Source organism: Neolamprologus multifasciatus, chromosome 16 (assembly GCF_963576455.1).
Source record: "Neolamprologus multifasciatus chromosome 16, fNeoMul1.2, whole genome shotgun sequence".
Taxonomy (NCBI): domain Eukaryota; kingdom Metazoa; phylum Chordata; class Actinopteri; order Cichliformes; family Cichlidae; genus Neolamprologus; species Neolamprologus multifasciatus.
This window is the reverse complement of record NC_140454.1, coordinates 29692663-29716373: the sequence shown is the minus strand read 5'-3', so window position 1 is coordinate 29716373 and position 23711 is coordinate 29692663. Positions and strand designations below refer to the sequence as shown.

The following is a 23711-nucleotide window of genomic DNA, read 5'->3' as shown; positions in this document are numbered from 1 at the left end:
CTGTGCAGGACGTCCAATCTTATGGTGGTGGAAGTAAGACACCAAAAGTAGGACTGAATTCATTACAATGTTTTTCAAATGTAAAGTGCAGTTTTTGTGTTCTTTTGCTGCTGGTTCAGTGAATTTTGGTTGGAGAGTGATGAAACTTGCTGTTTCGGAATCTGCGAGACATCTGCTTTCAGCGTTTGCACAACAATGGTCACCTTATAAACTCTCCTATGTTTGGATGTTCCATTCACTGAATACCCTTCCTAATGTAACCCTCCCCACTTATCCTGGCTTGAAATCAGCAGTAGAAGTGCACCAGCTTGAGGCTTTGTTAACTTCACAAATAATTATGAACTATTATCTGTTCCAAACATAGTATGTCTCCGGGCTTCTTGTAAATGCAGCTTTTTAAAAAAAAAAAACACCTTAAACAGGTGATCTGTTAGACACACCTAATCACAAGATTGCCTAGGGTACATAAAGGTTGGAACAGGTCCCAGTTTTCAGCTATGCATGAAGCTTCAGCTTCTTCTATTATAGCTGGCAAAAAACTCTATAATAAAATACAAAAGTAAGAAAATTTTAAATTAATTAACATTATATATTGTAAGGTGTCACATACAACACGTATGCAGTTGGATGACTATAGTCCTTTGTCTGGGAGCTAAACCGAGCGATGATAAAGGATTGGGAGATGTGCAACATTTGAACTGCCGGGCTTTGGTTTCAGGTCCTGCCTGGGTCTGCATATTGCTTGGTGGAAGCAGCTGGTGAAATTTTTGGCCCGGAGTCCAAAACCTGGCTCTTACTTGTCTGTGTTTTCCATCTAGCTCCCATCTTTCCTTTTCAGCTGGTGGAAACTGAGAGGCCCACTAGCCTCAATAAATAGTCTCAAATGTCCTTGCATGCAGAGTGGGGGATGTCTCAATTAAGCATTTGTGACACAATCATTCCCCTATGTAGTATGTCACTCTGATAGTTATTGCTTTTGTCAAGACCCTGAACCACAAAAAAGGAATGACATTACAAGACAAGATATGAATTTGTAATTATGCCTTTTACTGCAAAATACACAAATGATTCCTTTGAGAGTGCTTGACATTTGATATGACAAAAGATCAGTCTGGTCACATAAGTACCCCTAAAGATGAAAAAACAGGTAGTTTTGGAACAACTTGCGTGAGTAAGGCAGAGCAAATCCCCTTTGTGTTGGTAAAGTCATATCCTTTAACGTGGAATCAGCTTCTTTTTTTAAAAGTGGCTTTATTTCATACATTTTTCTCTATAACATATTGATATGTTTACACTATGAACTAAAATCTATATAATATGGATCGCTGAGCTACATTTGTACTACATTAGCCTAGTGAATTGGTCACGCTCTTGATCTATCTGAGCCTTGTTAGAAGGAATTTGAACTTTTGCCAAAATATGCAGTTCTGGCATGTTCTTTTTTTCAACAGTAGTAGAGATATTGGCTGTTTCTAATTAGGCATGAGTGTACACTGTAGATATATATTATTTAGTATGCTTATCTAATTGTGTGTCAATGGTGACTTTATATGCAACTCTACATTGATTTGAGTCACCTAATCTATATTTATTTTTTTGCTGCAACTCAATATAGATGCAGTGGGCATCAACATTTATCACTGGCAGATCAGTCAATTTGAAAAAAACATATATAACTAATATATCCTGTTAAGTTTACAGCATTTAACTTTTACTCCAAGAGTGGCTGTGTTACACTGAAACATATGCTCTTTGGGTAACCGTTGACCAATTGTATTTGCCAGGTACAGGCCAAGACCTAACAAACTGGTCTCAAGTGGAGGATTGGGATTAAAGTCCCAGTCCCAAATATTTGGAGCCAGTAGTGACTTGGTTGCTTGAGTTGGACAGATGAGATGGCTGGGTGGGTCAACGGAAGACGGACCAGCTCAGTCTGCTCCTGAAGCCATCTGGAAAAGTGGAACGGGATTCCAAGGCCTGACGATGAGGTGAAGAAAAGTGCTTTCCCCTCTGGGCCTGCCGGTCCTAGCAGTGATTTGTACCGCAGCAAAAAGTCGCTCTGTGAGAGGTGCTGTTGTTTCTCTCCAAGCAGTTGTCCTGAGATTCCTTCAGGAGTTGCCATTCGTCTCCTTCTTCATTATGTACCCCCACCCCTGCTTTTCTTGACTGCTTCTTCCTCTTTCTTTGTATCCAAGAGTCAGTGGAAGAAATCAATTCCCCACTTAAAAAGGTTATTTTTCATGTATTCTAAATTACAGTTAAAAGGTCATTAGAACATGCTTTTCATTACCCGTTACACCGGCCCAATTTTGAGCAGTTTTGTCTTGGGAGACAGGTTCCCATAGAAAAGCTTTGGGAAGCAGCTGTGTGCTGCTTTTTAATGGAGGTGAGGAAGTCAGCCAGACATACAATTGCCAGAACAACCAGTCAGTCTTCATTGTTTAAGTCTTTTTTTTCTTGACAATTTGAAAATACTTTTAAATGAAGCATGAATTTCCCTTTTGTGTTGGTTGTCCAGCTAAGTTTTCTAGTTCCGTGTCTTCCTTTGGTCATTGTGTAATGGGCTGCTTTACTGTTCTACAGGGGCTAGAAGTCTACAACCTTCAACTGATGGTGGATGTTCCACTTTCAAACACAAGGTAATCCTTAAACTATACTGGCTCCATAAAGTTTTACATACAAATCTTACAATGTTCAAAAGTGCTCAATGTGTCCTCCTCCGGACGCACAGCTGCTGCAGTGGCTGGAGTCACTGCAGCCACTGCTGTTGTTATGCTACCTATGGGTTGCAGAATAAAAGCACTTTGATTTCAGATAATTATTTTTAATAAACTTTGTAATTAACGCTCTTTGTCTAGTATTGCCATGTTTGGTGCAATATAGCACCACAGACTGTGTGTAAAAAAGTAGATGTAGTCACCATTAATTTGTATGGCTGACAAAAGACTGATAAAATACTAGAATTTCTTTAAACGAAAACTTAGTGGAATAACTCTGGGGCTTGAAGGAATAGCTATTACCACACTGCAAGCCATATTTGTTTGCCAGTTAACTAAATTTAAAGGGCAACAACTGTAACAACCACTCCAGTGACTCAGTTACATTTACAGCTCTCAGCGCACCTGTCAATCAAACCTTACAAATCCACAAGTGGATCACTTTAAAAAAAACAAAAAAAAAACAAAAGACACCCACCACAACGTTGCTGTAAAGGTGTAAATTATCCACCTTTCCTCGTCTCTGGACTTAGGCATGCACTGTAATAAATAATCTGTAATGTAAGAATTTTTCAGATTTTTACAGAATTTTCATATATTTTTAAATATATGAAATATCAATAAAATGTAAAAGTAGTCTGTTAATTAACATGTCTAATGTAAATGAAAAAATGAAGAAAAAAACGCGTATCTGTGAATAAACATGATTTTTAAAAATTGTTTGATACTTTTACCTACAAAGGCTGTAAAAATGCAGTCACAAGTTTGACATAATTTAAAAATATACCATATCAAGTCAAAATTTAAAACTGCTTTGTTCTAGTAAATTCTAGTTTCATGCCATTCACGTATATAAAATTTGATGCATTGAGTGTAAAAAGAAGTTTCTGCAATTTTACATGTTTCTTCATTAATTAACAGATACGTTGTGTAATTATTAGTGATGTCCCCTTAGATATGAGGAGTGTACTTCCTTGTCCTGGGCCTCAATTGATACCTTCTTTCTGTTTTGTCGAAACATGGGAGTCTGGGGATTAAATTTGTATGGAGAAAGCCTCAAGTGGAAGAAATGTAGTTTTTGGTACTTACACTTGCATCTCATTTTTCAGCTCAAAATTTGCTGCTTGTAAGGCACTAATGCCAAAACATGTCTGGTGGCTTTGGCTAGCACTGAAATGCTTGACACCGTGAAAGGAAGAATAGGTTGAAAAGACCACCACTGCATAAATCAAAATACACTGTACCCAACTTTTATGGAAATATTTTTAAGCCAGATTTTTTGAGGAAATCTGACTTCCAAAATCTCACTTGCAAATGATAAAATGGCAGTCCCCTAAACATGGTGGATGTGCTACAGCTAGATTTTGTATCTGGTAGGAAAGCAGTGGCATATTGGGAAATTAGATTGTTTTGTTGTTTAATCTTGTGGTTTAAATTACAGTCCTGTCATGTTGTGGGTGCAGATGATTCAATTAAACTTTATTGATCCATTTTATGTATTTTGATATCCTCCAGTGATAAGAAAGACTTTCAGAGTCAATGTATTCCTATACCCCTAGCATAACAGGAAATTTATACACTTGCCTCATTGTCGTCAGAGGTGAGTTATGCAAAAACAGTATCTGAGTTAGTGTGTAACTGTAAAAAGACCAACTTATTTTCAGCCTTATATCTGTTTCACACTACAAAACAAAAGGTTTTTGGAGAAAGAAATTTTATAGAAAAGCAGGAATCAATAGTTAAAAAGGGTGATCTCAAATGAGGAGCACTTTTCAGTACCCTTTTTCCTACCATCCACAGACATGAGTAGGAGGATGGTTGGGGTGTGTGTGTGTGTGTGTGGGGGGGGTGTGTGTGGCTGTGTGTGTGTTGTTGGGGTAATGGGGAATATTTTGGGAACAAAATGTACTGTACTTGCTTTGGCCTGATGCTTAGCACTTAAAGGCTTTTTCATGGTTAGAAGCGCTTTAAGAGTCCAATATCCCTATTCAAATGCCATAGTCCAATGGAGCTTCAGCCTGTTGCGGTTGTCTTCAGCTGTTTGGGGTCCATAATGTGAGAGCTCCGGGCTCCTATCAGCCTCCTTTTGTCTCATCCCACAGAGAGGCTCCTGTTGATGACTTATTTTGGAAACCAGAAGCACGGGCCTCTCAGCACTCAGGACAAGATGGCGAGTGACAGGGCCTGGCTGGCTGGGGCTTAAGTGTGTGAAAACCGGGAGCTTGATAACAGTTTTTGGGAACACATCCAAAAGCATAACTGTTATTGTGAAGAGGGGTTTTTTTTGTTTTGGTTTTTTTGGCCTCTTTTATTTTGATTTGTTTTGCTTTGCTTGGTGGAACGTTACCGTGCTCAGCGGGGGATTTCCAATGACGAAATAGGGGAACAAGGTTTGCTTCTTAGCGCAGCCAATCATGGTGCGCCCTTTTATAAAGTTGTTACTGTTGGTGATGTGCTATTGTGTTCTGTATTAGTCTCACTTGGCTGGCTTCAGCTTGAGGTATTGCTTGCTGTCGTCACTGAAAGGACTCTTGTGTGTAACATGATGGGAAATGCTAATGTGGTACCAGCTGTGCATGAAACTAACTAATGCAATGCTACAGTATGCAAATACAGTATGCAAATTAAATGTGGTTCGTGTGTGTGAGACTAAAGACATATGTCAACAGCACCATTTTTTTTAAGCACCACAACTATTTTGTAGTATGAATCACAAGCACACAACTTGGTTGAACTTGAACAGTTCTTATAATGGCATTTTAGTAGCTTAATAGGATAGAGATGTTCCCTTTTCATTCATCATTTAGGTCAGTAGAGTGCATTTACTGTTCTACTGCTATATAATCTAATATTTGTGTTAGGGTTGAAGGTTTCTTCACAGTAACATTAGAATAAAAAAATACTACATACTTTACTAATTGTGTATTTCAGCCAGTGATGTGAAACTACATTGAGATTCTATACCTTTAAATCCTTTCAAATCCCTGCAAGGACTTTCATGAAGCAAAATCCTTTCATGATGTAAGACCGGCTCTCCTGGCACTGGCTTTGTTTTAATCAGAAAATTCTGACTCCCTCTAATTAAGCTGGAGAGGGAACAGAGGTTTGTGTGTAACTAAACTTACATGAAACTCTGCCAGTTGCAGTACTGTGATCCCCTCAATACTCTTCCAATAGTTCATTAATCTATTGGAGGGGAGTATTACATGAGATCGTATCATTTTGGCAAGAGAAGTATCTAATTAGGTCTATTTGTGAAACTTTAATCAAACTGAGGTATAACTCAACCCAAATTTGGGTATTTATGTCCTTTCTTTTTTGCAGGCTCGTTGGTATTGGGGTAAAGATTTATGCTAGTTTATTTTAATCCAAGTGAAAGTAGACACAAGAATATACATTTTTTCTGTTAGGCAGACTCTGTATACATTCACACTCACAGTTTACCATTTTTCAATTTGTTCAAAGGGGATCTATAATGCTTTTCCTTATTATCTATCTAAATTTTCTTACTAAAATATACATTTACATCTAGAAGGCTTTGGACAATGTCACGTTTTGGTTTTTAGTTTTACCTCACTAAAATGGATGTTAGATGTAGTTTTTATACCATTTTTATACATATCCCCCCACTTTCGGATTTTCAAAAGTAACAAGCTAGAATACATTTAAATATATGGATAGCTTTAGTTGTTAAACTAAAACAATTTTGCAGTCAGTGCCTGCCTGAAGTCGACATCAGCAAGTGCTTTGTTTCCTACCTTATTTCCTCTGTTAGGCGTTTCCTGCAGCTGCTGCTCTGTTGCGGGCCTCTCTGCCTTCAGTTTTGTCTTCAGTAACTGAAAAGCATGCTCTGTTCTGTCTTTGGTTTAAGAAACTCTTGTGTAGCCTTGGCACTGTGCTTTGGGTCACTGATTCCATTTGTTTTCTGGTCTAATTTTGCTTCGCATTCTTGAGCTGTTGTAAACTCTCTTTATTTGCATTCATGAAGAGGTGTCCTGACTGTAGACCTTCACTACCTCCTTAAGAATGTTCTTGAATTGGCTCAATGTTGTAAAAAAAATTCTTGACCATAGAAATAACTCTTTCATCTTGTTGTCTTGTGTGAAGCAAGTGCAAAACAAATGTACATTCAACACCCAATTTGACATGGAGTAACAAAGCAACATGCCTCAGCTGTCAGTGACACCACTACTCACTCAATTTTCCAGTGTTTTTTGGGTCTCTGGAAATAGGGGACTGGCTGCAAAAATAAATAAATAAATAAATAATAATACTGTATAACGGGGTGGGCAACTCCAAGCCTCGAGGCCTGGAGTTGCCCACCCCTGCTGTATACAATACTTTTGTTAAAGCCCCTAATTTAAGCTAAAGGTGTATACTTCAATCAAATCTTAATTTACGGTGGTGTGTAGAGATAAAGATTTCAACACCCTTTGCTTTGTACAAATACTTTTAGACCTAACTATATTGACTTACCATAAAGTGAGTATTACAATACTCATTCTGCATGTAAAGGCTTCCTCCAGTCCACACTGGCAAAGAAGCGACCCCTAAGGCTTTTTGCTGTAAACATGATATATACTTCCCATAATATGAATACATATTTTTGGACCTTAATGAACTTTCAATTCCAACGTTCCACATTTGTTTGAATAACTGTGTGGGTGTCTTTTAGTATAACATCTAATTTATTTTTTCACCTTGACCTGGTTTCTGAACTGTGCCCATGTTTTTTGTTGTTGTTTTTTTTCTTGGTAGCACAGTCTCCTTTGCTGTGCAAAACCTTTAGAAAGCCCTGCACCCATCCTTACTTAGTTATTTCATGACCAGAATGCCAGCTGGCATGTAGGGCAGCAGTGAAGACTCCCTGTCTCTGTGGAAGTGGAAATCTTTGGGAAATTCATTATTCCAAGAGGAAGCTGGCTTTGACATGAGACAAGCAATAAATTCTAATAGAAGGTTGAGCAGTGGTGTTAAATGCATTTCTGAACAGTAAGATGGAGTCCGGGATTAGGTCGGAACTGGTATGGGGAGGAGGAATGATTTATCAAACTATTAGAATGTATTTCTGCAGAATTGTGTAAAAACTCTGGAAAACTTTGGTCATGGAAGTCTAGTTCTCATCACATTTTTTTGAAACCTGTTCTGTTCAGCAGTTGTAGCAAGTTGAATTATGGTCTGAATGCTTTGTTGTGCCAAACATATTTGCTTTCCCAAGAAGAGCATCGTAGACTCTCTGTAGGCTCCCTTTGTTAATGGTTTTGTTTTATTTATTTACTTTATTTTGTTATTCATATTATTGTTTTGTGGATGCCACGGCCGCCCCGCCTACCTACCTCTGGGTAGTGTGCCTGCCTCCCAAGGTCCGACGTGTATGGTGATGTATTGTGAGATGTAAAAAAAAAAAACCCCAAGAGGAAGAAGGCTACCCCCAGAAGGAGAGAGGTTCAGTAAGCACCCCGATTACACACACACACACTGCCCAGGGAGAGGTAAAGCAGACCCAGGACCCGAAGTGACTGCTACCCAGGACAAACCCGCACCGAAGGCCAGTACCCATCTTCCCAAATTTAAAGACTAGTCCAGCTGGACCTTTCGAAGCCCCAGCCCCAGCACTTCACTCAACTAACAATGAAGACACAAAAGAACAAGACAGACTTGCATCAGTCTGAGGCAGCTTGACTCAAGAGCCCACGTGGTGGAGGGGCAAAAGGGGCACAGACCACTTCCATGCAAAGAAAAGTTCCGGGCACCAGGGTCCCAGGCCCCACACCCAACCCATGCCCTGGAGTACAGCCACCCGACCAGGGGCCATCACCTGCTGCCACGTCCCAAGACTGCAAGGTAGCACCCCAGCCTCCCACCTACAACACCAACCGAGGCAAACACACAGATGCCCCAAAATGGCGGCCACGGTCCAAAATGTCGATCACGGGAGCACAAATGTCCCATCAGAACTCTCAGGTGTACAAGGTGATAATTTTGTAACAAAATTTGACTGAGGTTTAATGTTCTATATCAATCTTATGAGAATCAAAAGTAAATTATTATAAATATTCATATACAGAGAGCTCTAGTTCATCACAAAAAATAATTTCTGTGCTATTATCATAGGCTCCTCATTTAATTTTGTGTTGCTTTAACCCTTCCATGCTCTTCCTTTCAGTTTTCACACTTTGTTTTGGGACAATTTGACACATGCCATGGATTCCCTCATAAGTTCCTATACAAAAATAGATACATTTAGAATTCTCAATAACATTAATAAATAGATCATTAATCTTTAATTGATGGTTCAAAGTGCAGGTTTTACAACACTTGTTTTTCTCCAAAAACATCTATTATCACAAAATTTAACGTGTTGTTTTACCTGAGACATGAAACCTAACCCATGATGGTATTTTATTGAAAGTGAAAGTGACAAAAACAATCTGGAATTGTCCCTGCCAGAATTCCTTTGTCAAACCGGTCAACTTTAACCCAGAAAGTATCTTAAGGGTTAATCAACCAGCATTCTACTTCTCATTCCAATACAGTCACCTGCCAGAGAAAAGTCAAACCAGTTACTATGTGACTCTTTGGAGACTTGTTCATTTTATGCTTTCACGGGAGGGGACCAGGTTGTTGTCAGGATATTTCAGCTTCTGCAAAAGTCATTCACAGGACTCACACAGCGGGTATCCCCTGAAAAAAAAAACGTGGTGGGAAATGCATATTGTAAAACCAGATTAATGGTCTGTTATGATTAGCTGAACAATTATCAATGCAAACAGCCAGCAACTCCTTCATGTGGGTTCATGCCACCAGGGTCTCCAGCTTGATGGAGCCTGCTTCCTTTGCCTCTATAGCAACCAGTAAGCAAAGCTGTCTCCTGTTTCAGGGCTCCATTGTTTTGTTTCCCATTTTAAATTGAGAGACCTTATGTACCCTGAACAGTATATTTTAAAACAACACTTTAAATGCCAGGTGAATTGTGAAGTAGTTATTTTATTACCTTTTCTATATTTTTTATTTGAACTAAACAGACAGGTTAACTGCATGCCAAGAAAGTAATATTCTGAATTATCATATACTTGCGCATTAGATAATTTAATCACATGACATGATCTTGGATACTTTTGTATTTTTAGCTGTTTTACTGAAAAGAAAAGCTTGTGTTCCCTTGCTGGAACAGGAAAGCTGGGATGGAAACCACCTGTGTTTGTCTGAAATTCCTCTTGCTCAACGGTTCTCTGTGACCTGATTGCCTTGCACTGTAAAGGATTATCTTGTCTGTTTATAAAATCATGAAATTGTTAAACAGTTTCACACTGCTCATTTTCCAGTGATGTAAGCATATTTCCCCTTTAATGCACATCACATTTCCTTCAGCTTCCTGCCCAGCTAGGACAAGAACAAATCTGTTGCACACATGCATGGCATGTAAATCAAGTACATTTGACAGTTAGGAAGAAGATTATTTTTACTAAATGACTAAGGTGGCATCAGCGTAAGGCTGATAGATACTGATAGAACACATCATTTGGACAACAAAATATTGCAAAAACAGAGCATACATAAAACAGTAATGCCTTCATGGAGTCTTTTGTGATTGATAGGAATCACTAAAAGGACTAGATGTTACAGTCCCTGATAACACATTGCTTTTAAATGGAGAGAATCTTGAGGGATGGCTGTTATGGGGAAAGGCAGCCCAGAAACTTTACCAGCAGCACATCGTTGTGTCTAATGGGGGTCTGTACGACAATAAACTTTGAACAGGGTGCTGATACCCTGAGGACTGTGGGGATTCTCCTGCCTCTGGGCTTCAATTGACTGATTTGACTTCTTAAAAAGTATGTGTCGATGCAAGGCCCCTTTCTCAGCTAGCTGAGGCACTTCTTCCTGCCTTTGTGGATTTTAAGGCCCATGTCAGTTGTTAGTTTTGGTGAGCCACAAATGCAGTTATGCATTGCGCATAATCTATTCATCGTTGAATGAAAAAATGATAACAGAGGGTAAAAGAGTTGAGGTTTAATAAATGAGAAAATATATAGCAACCAATGTAATGTCTTCAGTCTGAACTTGATTTTGTGTGTGAGTAAAACACAGTCACCTTGATTTCAAACATTAGTGCAGTGCAACCAAGAGGCCGTTCTCTGAGCTGTGGGGCTTAGTGGACTTATCAGAGACCAGCTATTCGCAGATGAAAGGTAGAGCCAAGCCTATTAGGTAAAGTGAAGGATTTTAAACTCTGCTAAATTTTGATTGGAGCTCAGTGCAGTGAAGCCATCACTAGGGTAGCCTGTAGGCTGCCGGGAGGAGTCTTACTTTTGGTCTTTTAAAGTAAACTACAACTTCTTCACTAAAAACAGTTGCAGAAACAGAAAGAGGAGGAAAGGAAAGGAGATGACGGCAGTGTATAGATATGTAATTGACTAATAGCTGAGGTAGCTAATGGAGGGATAGCCCAACACAGTCAAACTAGTTACAGACAATATTCTGTATGCATTCTTTTTATTACAGTTTTTAACTTCAGTTAGATGTGTGTATGCATAATCTACACTTATGCACTAGAAAAGATGATGCAGACTTCCTGGCAATAAGAAGACAACTTCCTTTCTTTGGCTGGATGCATGGAAAAGCATGTGATACCAATATAGAAGAATAATACAAAGAGGGAAGGAAATAGGTGTATGTGTGCTGTGCATGAATACAGTATCCAATTTCCTATACTGGCACATCTGTAAAGTCTATGCAGTCAAAATTCGAGGCTGCACATGGACATCTGGTGGCAGGTTCATATAGGTCCTTATTGACTTTTTACACACACCAAGGTGAAAGCCATCAGTTTACTTTTAGTGCATTTATTTATAAAATTTCTTAAGAAATCATAGAGCAAATTTCTAACAGCTCACCTAAACTTGTATAACATGTACCGCACTATACCTAATGGTGATCTGTTAAGGCACATGTACTATAAAGCCCATGTTTGCAGGTGGAAGAAATTGCTGAAAGTACCTTTAAATGCTGAACAGATTTCAAGGGTTAGGAGACAGTCGTCAGTTACCTGTTTGTTTAAACTGCCAGTTCCATATACAAACAAAGAGAATCTCTTCCCCACTACAGATGGCTGAAAATGGAGCGTGTTGATTAGTTTTCAAGGTAATAGGCCGGATGCATAATTATGCCGTTATGTTGTTTATAACGTGACTCAAACTTAAGGAATCACTGTATACATGATGTATTCCTGTAATGAGGATACAGTCACCTGTCAGTAATGATGGTACATTTTGAATGCAAAGGGAAGGAAAAAGGAATTTCACAGCTGTAGCACTAAAGCCTCTAAAATAAGCCTCTTTATTCTTTGACCGTGAGCAACATACCATTACAAAGGTTAATCTGACTGCTACCCTTGTTTAATGAAGTGATGGACAGACATCCATTTAAGCCACACTCAACCTTTCAGCCTGCTAAATAAAAAGGGTCATATAATCAGGACCTAACTCATGTGATTCGGGGTCAAACTCCTGAGGCTTTCCTAAAATAAACCAAAGTAATGGGATGGGCTTGGTTCTGAATCGAGCACGTGAATTACATCTGAAATGAGAAACAGCAGGTGCCATTTCCCGCAAGCAAACACAGAAGCAAGGCCTTTGTTTCACTCTGATGGCCATCAGCACGACAAGGCAGCTGGAAACATTTCAAAGAGACTGTATCAGGACCCTGCTGGTTTCATGTTCTCCCATCATCCTTTGTGAATGCTCAGACCACACCAGCTGGAGAGACTTTTGAGGCTACTCTCTAACTGCTAACTGCTAACTGCTCGACTGTTTCAGATCTATGTAAGTTGGTCACCTTGCTCAGGTGTATGTTATTTACCTCCTTTGTTTGCTCCATTGTTACTCTGCCCACTGCAAGCAGCAGGCAGCTGAGGGGGGTCTCCTACAGTCTGTCGTTGCTTAATGTCTGAATAAATGGTCTGGCTCATTATAGCAATATAACACAGGACTTCTGCTTGTGCTTTCTAAGGTTTTTTGCCAAAAAGTTGATGCACATAACCCACACATGTAGCATAAGCTTGGGGTGCTTGTTTTCTCTCCTACACGCCCGAATCTTGGAAGATAATTGATAAAAAATACTGTTGATATCTATAGTAACATAAATATTTTTGTTTCCATCTGTATCAAATATGATTCAAATAGCATAAATAGAGTGATTGGATTAGTAATAGTATCTTGGTAAAATGATCAGGTACTGTAGAAAATACATGTATCTTCATTTAAATTGCTGTAACAATAGCTATTTCCATTCATTTCTGCTTTGTAAACCCTCCTGTATCACTTGCCTTTCTAGTCTTACTGTTAAGACAAAACATCCTATTAACAAGCTAAGCTTGGCTGATAACACAGTAAGGAAATATGCTACAGCTATATTACCTCCTTGCAGAAAGATGAATGGAGTGCACACAGTTGTAATCACTCATGTCAGTATAAGTCGATGTGATGATTTGCATTAAAAATTATCCTAACTTCTTCTGAATAACGTTGCATCTATTTCTATTCTCAAAACGCACTGAAATGTGCCCACACTGGTGGAAAGAGGTATACACCAAGAATATAACTTTATAACCATTTGTCTAATTTTTTTTGGTCCCCCTTTCACTGCAAAAATAAGTCTGACCTGTCGAGACATGGACTCGGCAAGACCCTCTGGCACCAGTATGTTAGCACCAGATCCTCTAAGTCCTATATGTTGTGATGTGCCGCATCCATGGATCAGACTTGTTTGTCCTGCATATCCCACAGATGCTAAATTGGATTAAGATCAGGGGAATTTGGATGCAAAAACAACTCCTGACACTTGTTGTTGTGATCCTCAAACTGTGCATTATCCTGCTGAAGGAGGCCACAGCCATCGGGGAATACCATTGGTATTAAAGTAAAAATTCCCATGAATGGCGGGACCAAAGGTTTCAAAGCAGAACGTTACCCAATATTAAGCGGCTATGCAGCCTCATACACAACAAACTGCAATGCGTGTGTATTCTGACACCCTTCTATCAGAACCAACATTAACTTTTTTGGTAATTTGAACTATTTCTGCTCGCTTGCTGGATCAGACCACACAGGCCAGCCTTCGCTCTGAGAGAGAGAGAGCTCTCTGTCTTTCTCACCTGGATCACCTGTCGAAGGAAAAGAAGAAAACAAGCAAAAAAAGAGAGCAATGTAATAAAACAACACGATCGCGATAATCTACGTGTACATAACAGTAAATACTAAATATTGAATATTATTGTGCAGCGCATAAGATCGACAGCGCACAGTGTGCTTTGAGGTAGCAGCCAAGAAAGGTGTAGTTTGTGTCCGTGAACACCTGTGTGCCCACCTGTGAGCATGGGCACGCTTGTATTCAAAAGGTTTCTTCATGTAACGAGCTGCTATGCCCCCAGGGCATGAAGCAGGTATGGAGGAGATCCAGGCTCCAGACATCCAGAGACCCCCAGAGCGCGAAAGTCCAAGGAAGACCAACGGAGGGGCAACCGTGCCACCCTCCCAGAAAGAGCTGAGGAAATCCCCAGACGAGGGGTCACCCAGCAGCCATGGAGCTGGAGCCAGAGGGGGCTTCAGTGACGTGCCCGCAAGCTGCGCCGGCAGCCAGCAGTGCCAGAGTGGACTGAGTCCCAGGCCAAGAGGCCGAGGGCACCCCACCCCTCCAAAGGGACCCGACTGAGCCACACGTGCCAGGCCCCGATAAGGCAGCCACCAGGACTGAGCCGGTGCATACCTGAGCGCCCAGCCCAAGACACCAAGAACCACCAACGCACCAATGTCTGTGGGCGTCAGCCACAGTCAAGGAGAGTGGTGAGGGGAGATAGGCCTCCATACCTTAGAGGGCCTGAGATGTCCTAAAGCGTCAGGTCTGGAGTCTAATACCAGACCTGACGCATAGACACAGACAAACATCCTTTTGGATGCTTTTTTGGAAGATACTAACTACTGCAGACTGGGAAAACCCAACAAGAGCTGCAGTTTTTTTCTTTGACCCACTTATCTAGTCATCACAGTTTGGCTTTTGTCAAACTTGCTCAAATCCTTACGCTTGGCTATTTTTCCTGCTTCTCACTTTCAAGACAAACTGTTCACTTGCTCCCAAATATACCCCACCCACTAGCTGGTGCCACAGTAAAGAGATAATGTCACAGCTGGGGCAGCAGTCGTGTGGTGGAATGAATGAGGACCCAAGATGCAGATGGCCGTGGAGATGCAGGTGGAGATTTATTTACAGTGAAAAACCCAAGGTGAGGGCAGAACTGAACATAAACCTAAACTGGGAAAACTAACACAAACAGAGGACACGAGGCGAGGAACAGAGAGACACGGAGATATACCAAAATGATGCAGAGAAATGCAGACGACGCGACGAGGAGCACAGGCAGACACATACTATAAACACACACACCAGGTAATCAGGAAATGGCACACAGGAGGGGACACAGCTGCAACTAATGGGCATAACGAGACACAGACCTACAAAGTAAAACAGGAAACACACAGACTGTTTTACGACACAAAACTCGGGGACCTGTACAGAGCACAGAGGGAAGACACAGGTAGAAATAATAACACGACAACCAAAACCAAAGAGCTAATACAAAATCAGAATAAACTAGAAAATAATACTAATAAACTCAAAGCGCTGGGTCACCGACTCAGGACCATGACAGAGTGTTCACTTCACGCATAATGGTATTCCTAATTGATGTTACTCTTGGGTCTCAAGACTGTTTCACAACTTTTGAGATTTAACTATGAATTGTACACAATGGAAAGTAGGTCTTTTGAGCATTCTTGATGCTACAGATCTTTGATAAGAGCCTCTGCTTATTTGATTTATTCCAGTCTTTATTATATTGGTTGATGTAACGAAGCTGCTAATGTTCTTAGGGCTACTGTAAACAATAAGCCTGGTAGAAGAAGAATGCAAATGGTTCTTCTGATGAATCATTCATCTGGTCAAAAACCAAAGTGCACATTTATAAATTTTACAACTTTTTTCCATTAAGGCACATACAAGTGAGGCAGAAAATAACAAATTAGATTTGGAGATTCTTAGATGATGCTCCCAGACATCCGACTTGTTTTCCCTTTTCTATCTGAACTTGAGTTCACCTAATATTGGTGAGATGACAGTTTAAGCAGATACCACATTCGTTTATGGATGGCTGCACTTTGTGATTACCATGGGGGGAAGCATTGGGAGGGATAGGTAGGACAGTTATTTTCAGACCCATAAAGTCTGGAGTGCAGGTCTGTGGAATAATCTACCACCCCAAAGGCCTCGCTACCTCCAGTGCAATAACAGCCTGTCTCCAACCTTAAAAATAGCTGGATGCTGGAACTCTCATTATAACCATCCATCTCTGCAGTGGAAAACATCTGACAGAGCGAGGGAAAATAAAGTTTGTTTATAAATGAGGCACATGTGCTCTGCCAATATTTTTAGTGAATGATTTGAGTATTGGACGTGTCCAAGTAGTGATAAGTGCAGGATTTTGTATAAAATAATGGAAAGATTGAACATAAAATGAATATTTGATGAGATTTCGCTCTTTGGTGGCAACAAATGAATTATGAAACCTTACACATCATCCCTGATAGGAAAAACTGTTATACATTTAATACTGCATTAGTTTACGAGAGTAAACTGTATTCAGATTGCCTGAGGCAGCCGTAGAGTACCTTCAGCTAAATTCACACCAGCTGTAGTGATGTCAGCAGGCAGTGTGTCGAATATTCCGGCTCAGAAGCTGCAGCCAGGCTTGTGTGTAAATCTGTGTATTCAGGTGCTTTGTGTGAAGTCATTTCATACAACGCGGCCAAACTCGGGGTCCGCAGGGAAGCTCCGGTGCTTTATCCAAAATCTTTCTTGTTCTATCATTCACCCATCATTTCTCTCACTGTCTCTCCAATACTTTCGTCCTCTGTTTGAGTTGTTGTTCCCCTTAAAAATGAAACTTTTCCTTTTTTGACTTTTTGTCGCTCTCCCTAACTCATCCTCATGTGTGTCAGCAGGAGGGATTTTTTCCAAATCTCATCTTACGTCTTGCATTATAAAAAATGGATAAGCCCACAATATCTCTTGCCACCAACCACAGTACAAACAATAATACAAGAACTCACATACATATAGAAACAGGCAACCATGGAATTAGAATCACTAGTTAAACTAACGTGCATATCTTCGGACTGTTGGCGGAAGCCGAAGTACACAGAGAGAACCCACACAGCACAAGGGAAACAGGCAGACTTCGCACAGAAAGGCTGGGCAGGAGATCCCATCTAGGAGTCTTCTTACTGTGAGGCAACAAGGCTAACCAGAGCGTGGGAAGGGACTTGAAGCTGGGGGTGCTGAAGGCGTGCAAAACTGAACTGACCTGGTCTGCACAGCTGAGAAAAATATACTGGCTTACACATAACGTTTTAACACAGATGCAACAGCAATTACGCTTCACTGGACGCAAATGTCAGGCACACACACGGGCGAACAAATTCTTTACAAAACCGTAAAAAGTACGCCAGTTTTCCAACTATCAGGTCTCGTAAGAGAAAGCACGCCCAGTACTTCCCACAACCTTAGGGCTAACCTCCTCTGACTTATGCAATGATTTCAGTGCAATCCTCTTATTAAATACCAGATTTTTCTTGAACCTAATTGCAACATACATAGATGAACACATCATCTTCTCCTCAAAGTATCACTGTCGGAAACAATCCTCCCATAACAAAGAAAATGTGTACTTGACAAGTGGCATAATAACAATGATTATAGAGTCACAGAGTAAACTTTGTAGGCATTTTGTCACCTTTTCAGAATCAGATCCCAGTCCTTGCATAATCATCCCTTTGTGGGGCAAACGTGATGGTTTATTTTATTTTTTTCAATAAATATCAACTCCAAGTAGAAGTAACCATGGTTAACTGACTTCAGCACAGTAGATTAATGATCTTGTTTTGACCAAATAAACTGGCCCTTGCACCGTGTGCATTTAAGGAGAACAACGTTTTAGAATGCATTTTTATTAATGCAATTAATCAATTTACTACCTCATCAAGAAAAGCTGTTCATGTAGTAGGAGTCCCGATTAAAACATGATTCAGTTGTTACATTTTCAGATGTCTTGAATTAAAGAAACAAAACAAGCCACAGTGTCTTTGACTCGCAGACGTATCAAGAGCTTTCTTTAACGAAACAAACTACATGAAGCTGACAGGGGTGTGCTGCGTGGCTGTCCTTTTGTCGCCCACAGTGGAGAAACTGCTGAAATCACAAAGGGAAGTCTCCAGTTAATTTAGTCATAGGACAGGAGCAGGAAATTATTGCGTGGATGGAGTGTTTACATTAGTAAAAGTTTGTTACTCTAACCCAATTAATTGAGGTGCAAAAGTCTCACGTGAGCGGCGGAGGTGTGCGTGGGTGGAGGGGTAAGACGCACGCAATGACTATGCTCCACTGTAACAGAAGAAAAGAAAATACCTCAGAGATTTGGATCACAGTAAATCTAATTAAAGGACTGCTGTTGTGATAAGGACGAGAAGACTTGTTTAGTTGTTTGTTCTCTGGTTTGACTTCAATTACACACTGGGTTGGTCTTGATGTAATGCATGTAATTATCTTGTAATTACACCTTTTGGGGATGTTTAGTATTGCAATATGCCATTTTGAAAGCGCAAGGTAAGCCTGCAGTGTTGGATGGAGCTAGAAAACAAAATGGCAACTTTAAGATGTAATCTGGAGGTCTGTTTCCGGTGGTTCTTAATTGCAATATTATACAGAATTGAGACAAGTGAGCTAAAGTTTGGGTTGACATTAACATTGCCTTTTGCTCACTTTACACTAGGTGTTTCTTTTACCTCTTTGCTGTATTTGGTTTTATGTAATTATAGGTCCAATTTGCAAACTCCCATCTATTTCCCAAATCCTTGAGAAAGTTGTTGCTCATAGCTCCTTCAGATTGTTGAAGGAAACAATATCTTCGATAAACTCCAATCTGGTTACGGACAGAAGCATGAGACTCAAACAGCGTTACTGAAAATTACTTGCGTTCGGATAAAGGTGAAAATCCCATTTTAGTCCTGCTTGTCTTTTCTGCAGCCTTTGATAATATTAATCATGCCACTCGTATTAGCAGACTATGAAACTGGGTTGGCATCACTGGTACTGCTCTCAAATGGTTTTCTTCATACTTATCAAACAGATATTTCAGAATTCATATTAATCAATCTATGTCGTCATCTGCTCTGCCCGTATTTGGTGTGCCCCAGAGCTCAATCCTTCAATCAATTCTGTTTTCGTTATATATGTTATCCCTGGGGAAACTAATTAATGCTTTTAATAGAATCTCCTACGACCGCTATGCAGATGACACAGTTATATTTTTCTGTCAAACCCAACAATCAGAGCAGCCTCCTCTGCTTCAGTAAATGTTTCTCTAATTAGATTTATTCTAATTTCCTCCATCTCAATTTCAGTAAAACTGGGGTTCTAGTGCTCGACCCAAACAGTTTCTCTAAGGAATTTAGTCTGTACATCGCCCCCCTCACCTGCTACAAACCTTGGTATCATTTTGATCAGCACCTGAATTTAGCCTCTTTAGCTTAAATTTAAAAAAAAAAAAAAAGTGAATACTCATAAAAAGATGCATCATATTTATTTAAAATTCAAACTGCAGTTCTTTTGTTTTTCATTATTTTAGGATTTTATTATTATTGTCTGGATTTACAATCTTCCATCTATCCATTTTCTTCCCCTTATCCAGTTCAGGGTTGCAGTGGCTGGAGCTTGTCTGACAGACAACTATTCACACCCATGGACAATTTAGAATCACCACTTCACAGTCCAAAGACATGCATACAGTAGGGACAGGTTGAGTACCCATGTAGACACAGATAGAACATGCAAACTCAAAACTAAAAGGCCCCATAGTCGAACTCGGGTGGAGTCTCTCTTTCTGTGAGGTAACAGTGCCAACCACTGCGCCACCGTGCTACTCGATTTATGATGTTGAGAAAAGAAAAGGAGAAAGAAACCAAAGGGTCATAAGTTTAGTATGTTCTCTGGCTTTTTAAAACAATGTAGCTAGTCTTTGTGGTAGAAGATCTCACCATGTGTCTTATTTCGATAAGGCTGTTAGGTCACCCAGGGATGTCCTGTGTTAACAGAGACGTGTTTGGATGCACTTGCTCAGTCCATCCTGTGACGTAGGTTGGGAAAGGGCAGGATGACAGAAAAACCATCCTGTTCCTCATGACTCAAGTCCAGCTGAGATCTGAATCAGATCTGCTGACTCATTGAAAATAAAATAGATACCATCTGACCTTTACCCAACAGTGGCGGTTGAATGATGGTCATGGCAGTCTGTTCATATTAGGATCTAGACTATACTTAACATACATTTATTCATCTTCGCTTGTGACGAGCCTTGAATTGTGTGTGGTGGGGGGGGGGAAACCATGAGGAGATTTCAGGGTTTCCTGAGTGTTTTCAATAAATCTTTTGCTCAAAGAATACTAAAATAATCGAGGATTTATACATGGATTTGAGTACATTAACTGCTCAAATATTTCCAAATACTTCAACTCCATACTCAAATACTGACGACCAGCCGTTAAAAGCTTAATGTAACGGTTTACTCATCACGAGTGTGACATAGCTGTAGTCTTCTGTTGAACTCTTAACTGCAGATGTGACCCTGAACACCTCTTAGGTATGCTGCTATAGACACGGGCTCCTGGGAAACCTCCCAAACCTCTGATACTATCATTGATACTATCATTGCGCATCACTTGGTCTTGCAGTGTACGGAGCCTTTTCCCCTCCATCTTATCTCTCCATGTGCCTTTCTGCAGGTATCTCTAGCTGCACGTTTCTGATTTGTGGTTATTTGTGGTCATTTTCACTGTTCTTTGATTGACTCTGTCCTCATTTTAACCGGCCAGGGCAGTTGGCTGCCCTTCCTTAGCCTTTTTCTAAAAGTTTCTTCCTGTTATGAATAAGTCTTAATTCAACTGAATTCAATTGGGGAAAAAGTTATACTAAAAAAATATGCACACATAGCACACACACAATAATAAGAATAAAAAAACAGATACATTATGAATAGCTGTCAAAAAAAATCCCACGTGCCCTTCATTGTGAGAATCCTTACTCTTGCAGGAAAACACTGATATTATTTCCAGGAAATAATAACTTCCTTCACCCCTGATGATGACATTTAGCTGTGTGTGTGCTATCAAAGTACCTCCGGAGTGATTTCCTCATATTGAAAATAAGAAAAGGGCATGGAAATAGTTCCGCAGTGTGTATTTCTGTTCATGACAAATGATATGAAACCCTCAGATACCTATTATGACCCCTGTACAGCAGTGTTGTTACTGTAATCTGTCTTAATGGACGTGACATCGTGTCTTTGATTTCACATGCCCATTTAGTATTTAATATATGGTCAACAAAGGGATAAGAGGCCACTCCCACCCCCAACAGACATATCTGTATACATGCCTGGAGAGGTTTGTGGTGTGGAAACCTCGCCGCCACCAAGGCTCCTTGGCACAACCTCTGCATTCTTCTCTTGACCATCACTCTTGGATTCCTCAGGGGCACTGCCCTTAGAGAGCATACCACTGTCCATCTTGCCAGTTTACTGACTGAAATTCCTGCATGGTTTCCATCTTCCACCCTATGGTCAAAAGCAGTATCCTTTTGCCAGCCCTAGAGATGAATGGCTTTTCCCAGCAGTTATGAGGCAGTTTATCCGCTCTGGCACCACTTCCAGCAATGCCAGCATCCATGTTACTGCTGGTATTATATTACCATTGTCTCCAGACAGCGCCTTTAAACATTAGCAGAGCCCTTTTTTTATTGGGTGTGTTGAGTTACGACTGATGTAGCAGTGAGACGGAGCAACTGTGCTGGTATAAGGATTAGCTCTCACAAAGGACGAAACTTTGTACTGCTTTACACGCTGTTATCAAAGCAGCCTATCTTTTTATGGGGAGGATTGAAAAGAAATCTGTGTGCTTTTTTTGGTTGAGGTTACAAAAACAAAAATAGTTGGTGTACTGCCAAAGAAAATTCGTACATGTCACTAATTGTCAAGAAAATCTGGCTGCTGGACATATCTATTTAATAGGGACAGTATCCAAAGCAAACACTGCCACTGCTGACAAGGAGATATGTGCTGTCTGCGCTTAAGTGCCAACTTGACGAATACCCAAACCCTTCCCCACTCTGAAATACCAAGCTCATTTCTCCACTCTTATACTGCCCAGCGCACTTCATGGCACAAAGCATCTTTATTATTGCTCTCTTTAATATAATATATCAAATGCTCACAGATCGTTGTTAGCTTGTCTCTTACTCTGTATTACTTTTTAATTGATAGTGAAGAGAATGACGAGAATTAAGAGAGTCTCCAGCTGATATGAGCTGTGAATGTGCTCATACGAGGCAATCATTGTACCTATTCAGCTGTTGGAGTCTCATTTACATTGTATAACTGTGTGCTGACACAATCAGTAGTCTGATTCATCTAGATCTGCCTTCAGTCACATCCAGATCTGCCTGTTCTCATACCCAGGGCAAGAAAAATGCCCTTTTGACAAAGTCCCTGATGTGTCACAGATATGAGCAAGGTGCCCTTACATACAAGGGTTAAGATAATACATCTAAGACTACAGATTTGTCATTAACTACTCATGATGTATTAATGTGTGTTTAAAAACAAAACAAAACACTTTTTTTTCAAATAAAAGATTTTTATTTATTCTTTATTTTTTATATATATCTCTCTTTTATTAGATCTAACCAAGTAGCTCTGGTGCATGGCCAGTGGGTGAAAGCAAAACAAATCAGCAAGTGAAAACTGTGTGAAACAAACAAACAAACTTTTAAAAAGTTGACCGTTTATAGGGGTCTATTGGACTGCACTGTGAAGCAGTGGTTAGCACTGTCACCTCAAAGCCTGGGTCAGGCTTTGAGGTGTGGAATTTGCTTGTCTCTGTGTTTCATCCAGGTACTCTTGCTTTCTCCCACAGTCATACATAATAGTTTAACCAGTAGGGGCGATCGTGGCTCAAGAGTTGGGAGTTCGCCTTTAATTGGAAGGTTGCCGGTTCGAGCCCCGGCTTGGACAGTCTCGGTCGTTGTGTCCTTGGGCAAGACACTTCACCCGTTGCCTACTGGTGGTGGTCAAAGGGCCCGGTGGCGCCAGTGTCCGGCAGCCTCGCCTCTGTCAGTGCGCCCCAGGGCAGCTGTGGCTACAATGTAGCTGCCATCACCAGTGTGTGAATGTGTGTGTGAATGGGTGGATGACTGGATATCTAAAGCGCTTTGGGGTCCTTAGGGACTAGTAAAGCGCTATTTAAATACAGGCCATTTAAATTTGTATGTATGGCCTGAAGTCTAAATCATCTTGTGAGTGACCAGTGAGGCTAGAATAAGGATATAAAAACGCTGGTCCATTTTCAGTATCACCAGCATGTCAAGTCACCAGTGCCAAAGAATAACTCGTCCAGCATCTCTTGAGAATCTCGACAGCTGGGACAATCACAGCCATGATTGGCACGCCTAAGGCTCTTTGATAGCTGTACCTGAGGTTGTTTGCTTTAGAAATCCAGAAACTGAACAGTTACGCAAGACGTATGAAGTAAGTGTAACTTGGGTCACTTTCTGCATCTTTGTTCTTCCAGGCTGTAAGTGAGGTGGTCTATTGGTCGAGCCACTGCTCTAGAATCAGACGCTGAATAAAAAATGATTTTATCTCTGTCTCAGAATCAGAGGCTAAATAAAAAATGACCCTATGTCTGTCTCGATTATAGCAAGATTTTGGATGGCAAAGATCTATTTGTGTTATTGCGTCATTTTAAGTTAGAAGCATTTGAATCAGAACCCAGACAATTTCCGGTGGAGTGTCGGAGAGTCGGCAGACAGCAGTCCACATCTCTGTTGACCTGC

The 23711-nt window shown here is 40.4% G+C and overlaps 1 pseudogene; it reads right to left on the bottom strand.

The window, feature by feature from the left end:
- Nucleotides 1-12982: 12982 nt before the first annotated feature.
- On the bottom strand, nucleotides 12983-15370 carry LOC146501044 (uncharacterized; annotated as a pseudogene).
- Between the last annotated feature and the right edge of the window lie 8341 nt (nucleotides 15371-23711).